The 8,627-nt window shown below is 42.7% G+C and overlaps 1 pseudogene; it reads left to right on the top strand.

The window, feature by feature from the left end:
* The window catches only part of LOC119284352, a 41,012-nt pseudogene extending 34,619 nt beyond the window's left edge, over positions 1-6,393 (top strand).
* The last annotated feature ends 2,234 nt before the right edge of the window (positions 6,394-8,627 follow it).

The following is an 8,627-nucleotide window of genomic DNA, read 5'->3' as shown; positions in this document are numbered from 1 at the left end:
GCCCTGCCGCCCCGACGTCGCCGCCCCGACGCTGTCGCCGCCCGGCGCCGCACCTCGCCGTCGCCGTCGACCTCGCCGTGAGAAACTTTTTATGTTTTTTTTAGATTTTTTTGTAGTTTATAGATTTTTTGTTAGATTAGATGTGTAGTAATTTAGATATGTAGTTCATAGTATGTTAATTTAAATTGTGTAATTAATTTCTTCATATTGTGTTAGATTTTTTTTCTGTTAATAGATTTTTTTGGTGCAATTAATTTGTTCATATTGTGTTAGATTTTTTTCTGTTAATAGATTTTTTTGGTGTAATTAATTTGTCCATATTTAGATTGTGTTAGTAAGTACTATAATTGAACTAGCTAGTTAAAAAAATATAATTACTATTTTATTGAGATTTTTTTGGTAATATAATTAGTTAGAAAAATATTAGTTAGTTAGAAAAATACTTGTTTATTTTTAGTAAGTAATATATAGTAAGTGCTACTTTGTTTTTAGTAAGTACTACTTTATTTATCTCTACTCCTAATGAAGCAGTTGTTAGTCTCGCTTCCAGGGTTTTTTCGTCCCACCTACCATGGTTTTTTTGGTACCTCCTCCCACCTTCGCTGGTTTTTTTCGTAGATTTTTTTCGTCCCCTCCCCCCACTTCATCGGTTTATTTTCCCTTCACCCTCTCACACACCGAAAAAAACTGAACGGATCAGAACATTCCTTACTGACACAAATTATTTAGTAATGTCTTTATGTAAAAGAATCAATCACAATCAATCTCTAAAGATCAAATCTAAATTAATTAATCTTCATAACGTTTGTTTCCTTCCGAATCAGGTCCATAACTTTCCTTCCTTATTTGGGCAGAAATTGTTTGGTAGCAGAGATTAGGAAGCTTCCTATGAGCGTAGTAATAGGAAGTATTCTTTTTCTTGATGATTCGTTTCCATGCATGATGATAGTAAATTAGGCCAACATTCACCACTATTTATCAACTCATCAATCGTGTCCATTCCTACCAGTTTTAAGGGAATACAGTCGCTACGTCTTTTTTAAGGGGATCCGCTCGCTACATCGTTGTGGCACGTTATTTTCACAAGCAATTCCCCTAAAAAAACACAGCGCCCTACCTCCACTTCTCTACCTGGACGCCGCCGTCGCTGCCCACCTATCTCGCCGCCTCCCGGCGATCCTCTCCTCCCTCCCGCAGCTCGAACGACCCACTATTTTGGCCACGAGTACCGCCTGCCTCTTCGCCCATGCGTCGCCCCTCCTCTTCACCATAGCCACGAGCACCATCCGAGGCGGAGCCGCGGCGCCTCCACAGATGCGGCGGAGACACCATATCCAGTGGAGACAGCGGTGTAAATCTTCTCCCACTCTGCTCCTTCCGCTGGTTACCGGCCTGCTCCACCTCCCCTCTGCTTGGTGTGGATCTGCTCATGTGCAGCAGTAAACTTTATTTAGGTAGAACTATTCTTCTAGGCCTTTTTTTGTTACTTACAAATTGACTTTTTGAGCCAATGCTTACGGCATGAAGTATTACCTAGAGTTCCTTAATCAATCTGCTTGTCTATCGTTTCATTTGGTTCAATTACTATCAGCAAGAACGCATTGTGAAACCGTTAGCTTATGCATGTGTGCTCTTCCTGCATGAAGTATGGGAGGTTTTTTTTCGTCCCACCTCCCATGGTTTTTTTTGGTACCTCCTCCCACCTTCGCTGGGTTTTTTCGTAGATTTTTTTCGTCCCCTCCCCCCACTTCATCGGTTTATTTTCGCGTCACCCTCTCACACAACGAAAGAAATCTGAACAGATTAGAACTTTCCATACTGGCGCAAGTTATTTAGTAATGTAGAATACACCACGAACAATCTCTAAAGATCAAATCTAAATTAATTAACCTTACCTTAAATCGCTCAATCACATTAATTAGAAAACAAATAATTGATTTTCAGAAAAAATCGCTCAATCACATTAACCTTACCTTAACTCATGGATGGTAATCAATCTCCAAACAAAGGAAACAATACATCGAGGGAGCGGTAAATAAACTCCCTTTCTTATGACATGTATATGATCTTCCCTTCCCTCTCTGTTGTCGAGCGTTCTTGATTCTCGAGGCCCATGCTTGGGCTACGTCACTGGGTCGTGACGGTGCCAGAGGACCAGAACGGCAAGGCCGGGTGCCGTGACACCGCGTTGGTTGCGGCCGGTGAAGGGGGCGAAGAAGGGCGGCTTCCCTGGCCCTGGGATTTGGTGCGGTGGAAGCGGCACTTGAAGGACCCGGCGTGGGTGGCCGGCGTGCAGACACACTTGGAAGCGGGCCACATCCTCCGCGTATTCTTGGAGCTATGGTTAGCCGATTTACATGAAATTAATTCTCTCAGTTGTGGTGGCAAATATAATACACATAATCCATATTGTTATGCACTAGCGTGTGTGTGAAATAGATTGATTATGGTCCCGTACCCAATAATATGGATATATGTGTGTGTGTGTGTTAGAGAGAGGGGGGGGGGAGAGTGAGGAAAAGGGAGGCAGAGAGTGTGTGTGTGAGGATTTGATGGTAAAAAAGGTCGTCAATATCACTTGATATGTATGAGAATATTAGTATTGAACTCTTAAAGTTAATGTGGCCCCGTTGCAACACACGGGCGTTCTTCTAGTTTATTGTAAGTGCTTAGTATAGTTGAACTAGATAGTTGATTTAATTAATAAAACTACTTTATTTAACTATATATAGAAGTAGTTTGTAGTAAGTGCTACTTTATTTATTTATAGTAAGTGCTACTTTATTTATTTATAGTAAGTGCTACTTTATTTATTTATAGTAAGTGCTTAGTAGTTGAACTAGATAGTTGATTTAATTAATAAAACTACTTTATTTAACTATATATAGAAGTACGTAGTTCCCGCATCGACGTCGGCGATGCCTATCCCGCATCCTCGTCATCGTCGACTCGGCGGTGGAGGCCTGCTTGATCAGGGCCATGTTCGGGACTGGGCTCCGCCGGGCTGGTATTGGGAGGTGCTACCTTCTGGGGGACGTAGGTTGGTGAGGAGGCAGCCCGTTGTTGACCCGATCCTTGTTTGGTGGCGGTCGCGTGGGCCAGTGATGGTGCCGAGGCTTCCGGACACCGCGGAGGTGGTACGTCACCGTGTCAGCGAGGAGGACGAGCACGTCCGTCCCTACATGGTTGCGTTGGAGGGCAGGTTCGACAATACCTGGCAGGTTCTTCAGGGATCTCACTGGAGCTATGATCCTGTGATCATTCCATATCTTTGGGTGTCCACCGCCCACGATGATACCCGTCGGGCGCTACGGTTCTAGCTGTATTAATTAGCGATGCTATATGTATGATAGTATTCGAGAAGTATTCGACGATGTACGAACACAAGAGATGATGTACTTTTGGTTATAATTGAATGCATGCTAATTTGAATACTACTTTATTTTACGATTTGGTTTTGCTTATTGAATGCTCATATTGGGAAAGTACTCCTACTTTGAATGCTAAAATTGAAGAGCACTCCATGCAGAAATCTAGGAGCCCCCTCCATCATCCATGTCGTTGTGGGGGTAGCTTCTCCTTCATTCCCGTGCACTAGACAATTTGTTGTAAAAATGCACTCGCGAATGAAAGGAGGAGCTACATACCATCACCGATAGTCAACCCGTGATTAATAATAATGATCTAATTTAGGTTTTTTAGTACATATATTTAATATTTGAATTATGAACTTAGGCCGGAAATGTCGTACTCGGACGATGAAAACCACCCGGGGGAGTGCGACTGGTGCCACGACGATTGAGCTTGACGAAGATCGGCGCTTCAGCATTAAGCTCGAGGAGACCTTCGATGTTCATACGGTACGCAACGACGACAACAGTTTTTTTTCGTAATTAAGCATGACTTCAACTATTTTAACGTGTATTTTTCATCTTTTCCAATTCGACTAGCTTATCCCATGTTTTGCAAGACGCTATGTCTTGGAGAGGATGGGTTTTGAAGACCATGAAAGTATGGAAACCAAAAAAATTATCCTAAGTACCCATCATGATGTGGATTTTCAAGTAAAGTTGTACAATGCTCAGAGTGTAACCCATTTTGGTTGCAAAAACTGGGAAGCACTTCGCAAGATGTATGGTTTTGATGAGGGTATGCTTGTCACCATGGATCTTGATGATCCTACAATCGCTCAAGAGAGACCTTTGATTTTCGTCCTTGTGGATACACCTCCAATTCTTCCCCCATGTGAGCTTAACATAGTTATTAAGTAATTTTTATTGTTTATTTCAAAATAGTTGACAACTTATTTCCATTGACAACTTATTTTCATTCTTCAAAGAATGTGCGGAAGATGGTAGACAGAACCTACTACACCGAAGGCTCCGAATTAACTTATCAGGAGAAAAATCATCTGGTCGCATTTTGTACTAATCTTGAGAATTACAATATCTACAATCAAACTCCTCAACATTATGGTCAATACGTGCCACTAGTGCGAGTGTTGAACTACGGTAACTACCATGGAGATATCCTCATAAGATTTTTTTACTATTAGGACATCCGTGCATCTTTTTGCACACTTCTAAAACTAGTACATCATTGCTAACTACGAAGTTATTACTATGTTTTTCTACAGATAATCCCGAATGATTGTGTGCCTCATATCTGATGTATACACACGGTAGCCTTCATGTTTTGAACATACAACCAGGTCTTCCTACGAATCTGAACTGTCCATACCGGGTTTCTAAAACAAGTGGAGACATGACAATCAAAGAATGGAAAAATGTATGGACAGTCGTAAGGAGCTTCTTGGAAGCAACAATCAGCGGAGGGCAAGAATTGGAGATAGGATGATCGTCATTCTTCATAATAGAGAGTCAGGGTCTATATTGTTTTATGCTATTTTACCTTAAGGGTGTTTAGGTCATGTCCTACCTGATACTGATGATCATGTGCTAAGAACAATTATGTAGGGTTGGGTTCGATGACTATGAGGATGATGATCGTATGACTTATTATTAATAACGAGTAGAAGTTGTATGATGATGCATGATTAGTAGGACTTGTTATTATATATGATGATGTATGATGCGAGCATGCATGAGTTACTATATCAGCGGGTGAAATGAACATATATAGCAGCAGCGTTGGTAAACCAAGGACGAAGATATAAGAGAGGACACTTCTCTCTATTAGCTAGCTAATAACAACCTAAAAATAACCCCCAAAACCCCTAAAGCAGCCACTTTTCTAAAAAACATGGACTTTTGGTCCCGGTTGATGCCACCAATCGGGACCAAAGGCCCCGTGACTGGGCTCGGCGCACAGGGCCACGTGGAGGCACATTGGTCCCGGTTCGTGTTTGAACCGGGACTAATGGGTGGAGGTATTAGTAACGACCCATTAGTTCCGGTTCATGAACCGGGACTAAATGCCCTTACGAACCGAGATTATTAGGTGTTTTTCTACTAGTGTTCTTACATCAACAAATTTATGTGTTTAATTTTCTGGCCTATACACAAAAATGGTTATATACACATTCTTCCAATAGGTTTTGAACCGAATGCCCGATTTTTGAATCTGTTTCGATTGTCAACTTTGTCTTCACGGCTCATGAGATCTTTGAAGCAAGATCAATGTTGAATATGTTGTTCAATTATTAGTTTTGTACATTTTAAAACTTATACTCCACTGGAAATTTAATTTAAGCATGTGCACATGGATTGACGTGTGGAAGGAGATGCAGAGTTTGGAAACATATAAAGTACATCTAAGTTTCAATACAGTACATATAAATGTTTTTTTGCAGGGACACAAAATATAAATGTTACGGTGACATTAAAAAAAATAAAAAAAATAAAAATATATATTTGGCATTGATCTTGTTTAAACATCTTGTCAAAACAAAAATGATAGTCAAAGACAAACAATTTCGGATGTACGGTTCAATATATATGTGGATATTTATGTTTTGAGAAAGAAATAAATGACACCGACTTAATGATGGGAGAGGAAAGAGTGGAGTGTGGATTGTTTTTGACATAGTATGAGGTCTTCTTTGCAAATGTTCCACCAATCCATGCTTCAGCCTACTTCCATCCCTCCGATATGTATCAAACGGCTCTGGTGTGACTGGTGCATCCGTTGCACCAATTGACCTGGTGCACAGGATACGTTCTCTAGTCCGCACTATGTAGTAAGTAGACAGTAGTTGTGGTAGGATGCTTCATCATGTCATGCTCTCAAAGATTCCAACTCAAGCCTCAAGGAAGGAGCAGACACAAGATCAGACTGTTGTTGCCACTAACTGTTATGCAGATTGTACGAACTGGAGCCATCCAATCACTCGTATGATGTTGCTGTTGTGCGGAAGAATTTTTTTTGAGATAATAGCAGCGCAGGTTCTATAACTTGTTCAGGATGTGATGCTTTGGTTCTAAAACTTGTAAAAGTTGATTATTTGGTCCTACGACTTACATCCGATGTGCACATTTGGTCCTGGACCAATCATAAGCTGCCAACCAGAGCCAGCTGGACCGGGCCGGTCAGCTCGCATCTATTTGCAAAGAACCCCTCGCCTTTCATCCAAATCAACCCGCAGGACAGCCACCTGAATTAATTATATCTCAATTTGCTGTTGACTTCGATCGTTGCCAGCTCCGTCCCTGTCCTCGGCTTGCAGATCACCGTCGGCCCACACGCCCGCATGAACTGTAGCCACTGGGGCTCGGCCACGACGCCGTCCCCAAGGTACTCCGCCGCCACCACACGGTACTTGACGCTGGAGTCGATGGACAGCTTGCTCCGGGCGGCCTTGTTCCGGGAGCGACTACACCGCCGGCATGTTCCCCGCGGTGTACTCCAGCTTGAACGTGTCCACCCACCAGCCCCCGCTGTGCTGCGAGTAGTAGACGGCCATAAGCTCGCCGGTGAAGTTGCTGACGCGGAGCGGTAAGTGCGCCCAGTCGTTGACGTGCTGCCTGGTCGTGCGGTGAAGTTGCTGACGCGGAGCATGAAGTGCTCCACTCGCCGACGTGCTGCCCGGTCATGCCGAGCAGGAGGTTGATCGGCCCGAGCTTCAGCCTGGCCGGGCCATTGAACGGGCAGATGACCCACATGACCACGTCGGTGCATGCTCCGCCCATCACCGGCTTCACATGCGCGTAGAGCTCCGCGCTCTCGATGTCGCCGCGGAGTATCGCCTGCCTCCTCTTGCCGTCAGGTATGTCCATCTAGTACTCCCCATAGTTGACTAGTGCAGAATCAGACTTTAGTGTCGGTTCGTAAGGGCCTTTAGGCCTTGTACAATCCAAAGTGCTTAGGGGTGCTTAGAGAAATAAACCAGATTTTCCTTAAGCACGGGTGCTTATTTGTATAGGGTAGACACTTAATTAGGCGTCTCTTCTCTAGAAATAGGCACCGATGCTTTGAAAAAACCCGTTTTATTTTTCTAAACATCTCCATAAGCACCTACCATTGCACAAGGCCTTAGTGCCGGTTCAGCAACCGGCACTAAAGGATGGGGGCTAAAGCCCCTCCCCCCATCCTTTAGTCCCGGTTCAACATGGCTCAGGACCAAAGGCCCATCACGTGGCACGAGCCGGCGCCGAGGGTTGGGGGACCTTTAGTATTTTTTCTTTTAATTTTTTGTTTTCCATTTAATTCCTTTTTATTCAAACAATTTCTCCTACAATTTGCAGACCATTACATGCCGATATTCCAACTTTTAATGGTATATTCCTTTGAGATCTATGACCCGGTCAACCAAAAATCCCGATACCCTCTTTAATTGCTCGTACGCGGTCCTCTGATAGGAGCTTATCCCGCATCTCTTGCATCTTTATTAAAGAAGGGATCAATATGAATACATTAGTTATGTGTATATATATTAGATCATGAAAAAAATTGTGAATGGTGTTCTGGCAAATGTACCCGAAGTGCTCTGTCAGATGGACTCTTTTCGGGCGTCATCATGCGAATATTCTCGCAAACGTAGTACGCACATAAATTATTCCCCGGTGCCGGCCTCATGGCCTTTACGAGAATAGAATTCAATCAGATAATCATTAATCAAGCATGATAATGGTATTGATAAAAATAGAATTAAAGAGATGCGCAGACGTAGCTAGTAGTACTCAATTACCTTGGGTCGCACCCATTTCGGTGTTTCCATTCGCCTTCAACCTCTTTGATGAACTTTTGCCAAGTCCTGCCCGCCGGCAAAGAAAATGAACAAATGAGTTATCAATTAGTTGATATCAGAAAATGAACTAAAGATGTCAACATAGTGCGATAATGATTGAAATTACCTGTCGACCATCCACCTCACGATTGCGTATTCATTACTATATTTATATAGTGAGTCAAGTACTTGAACTTTTCCCTCGTCAACTTCAATGATTAACAAGATCCATGGAAAACTGCATGCACACACGTTTGTATAATTAAGCAGGCATGTGCATAACTCATCAACTACACTTATTAACATCTAATAGGCGAAAAACAGATTTTTAGTACAAGATATAGTAACACTCACCCGATGTTGTAAGGAAGTAGTATTTCTGGTTGGGTATTTAGTCGCTTCAAAAACTGTAGCAAGCTTCTTTCTGTGTCTCTTCTCGACC

The sequence above is a fragment of the Triticum dicoccoides genome, chromosome 4A (assembly GCF_002162155.2).
Source record: "Triticum dicoccoides isolate Atlit2015 ecotype Zavitan chromosome 4A, WEW_v2.0, whole genome shotgun sequence".
Classification (NCBI taxonomy): Eukaryota; Viridiplantae; Streptophyta; class Magnoliopsida; order Poales; family Poaceae; genus Triticum; species Triticum dicoccoides.
The sequence above is the reverse complement of the archived record's forward strand: the minus strand, read 5'-3'. Positions and strand labels throughout refer to the sequence as shown.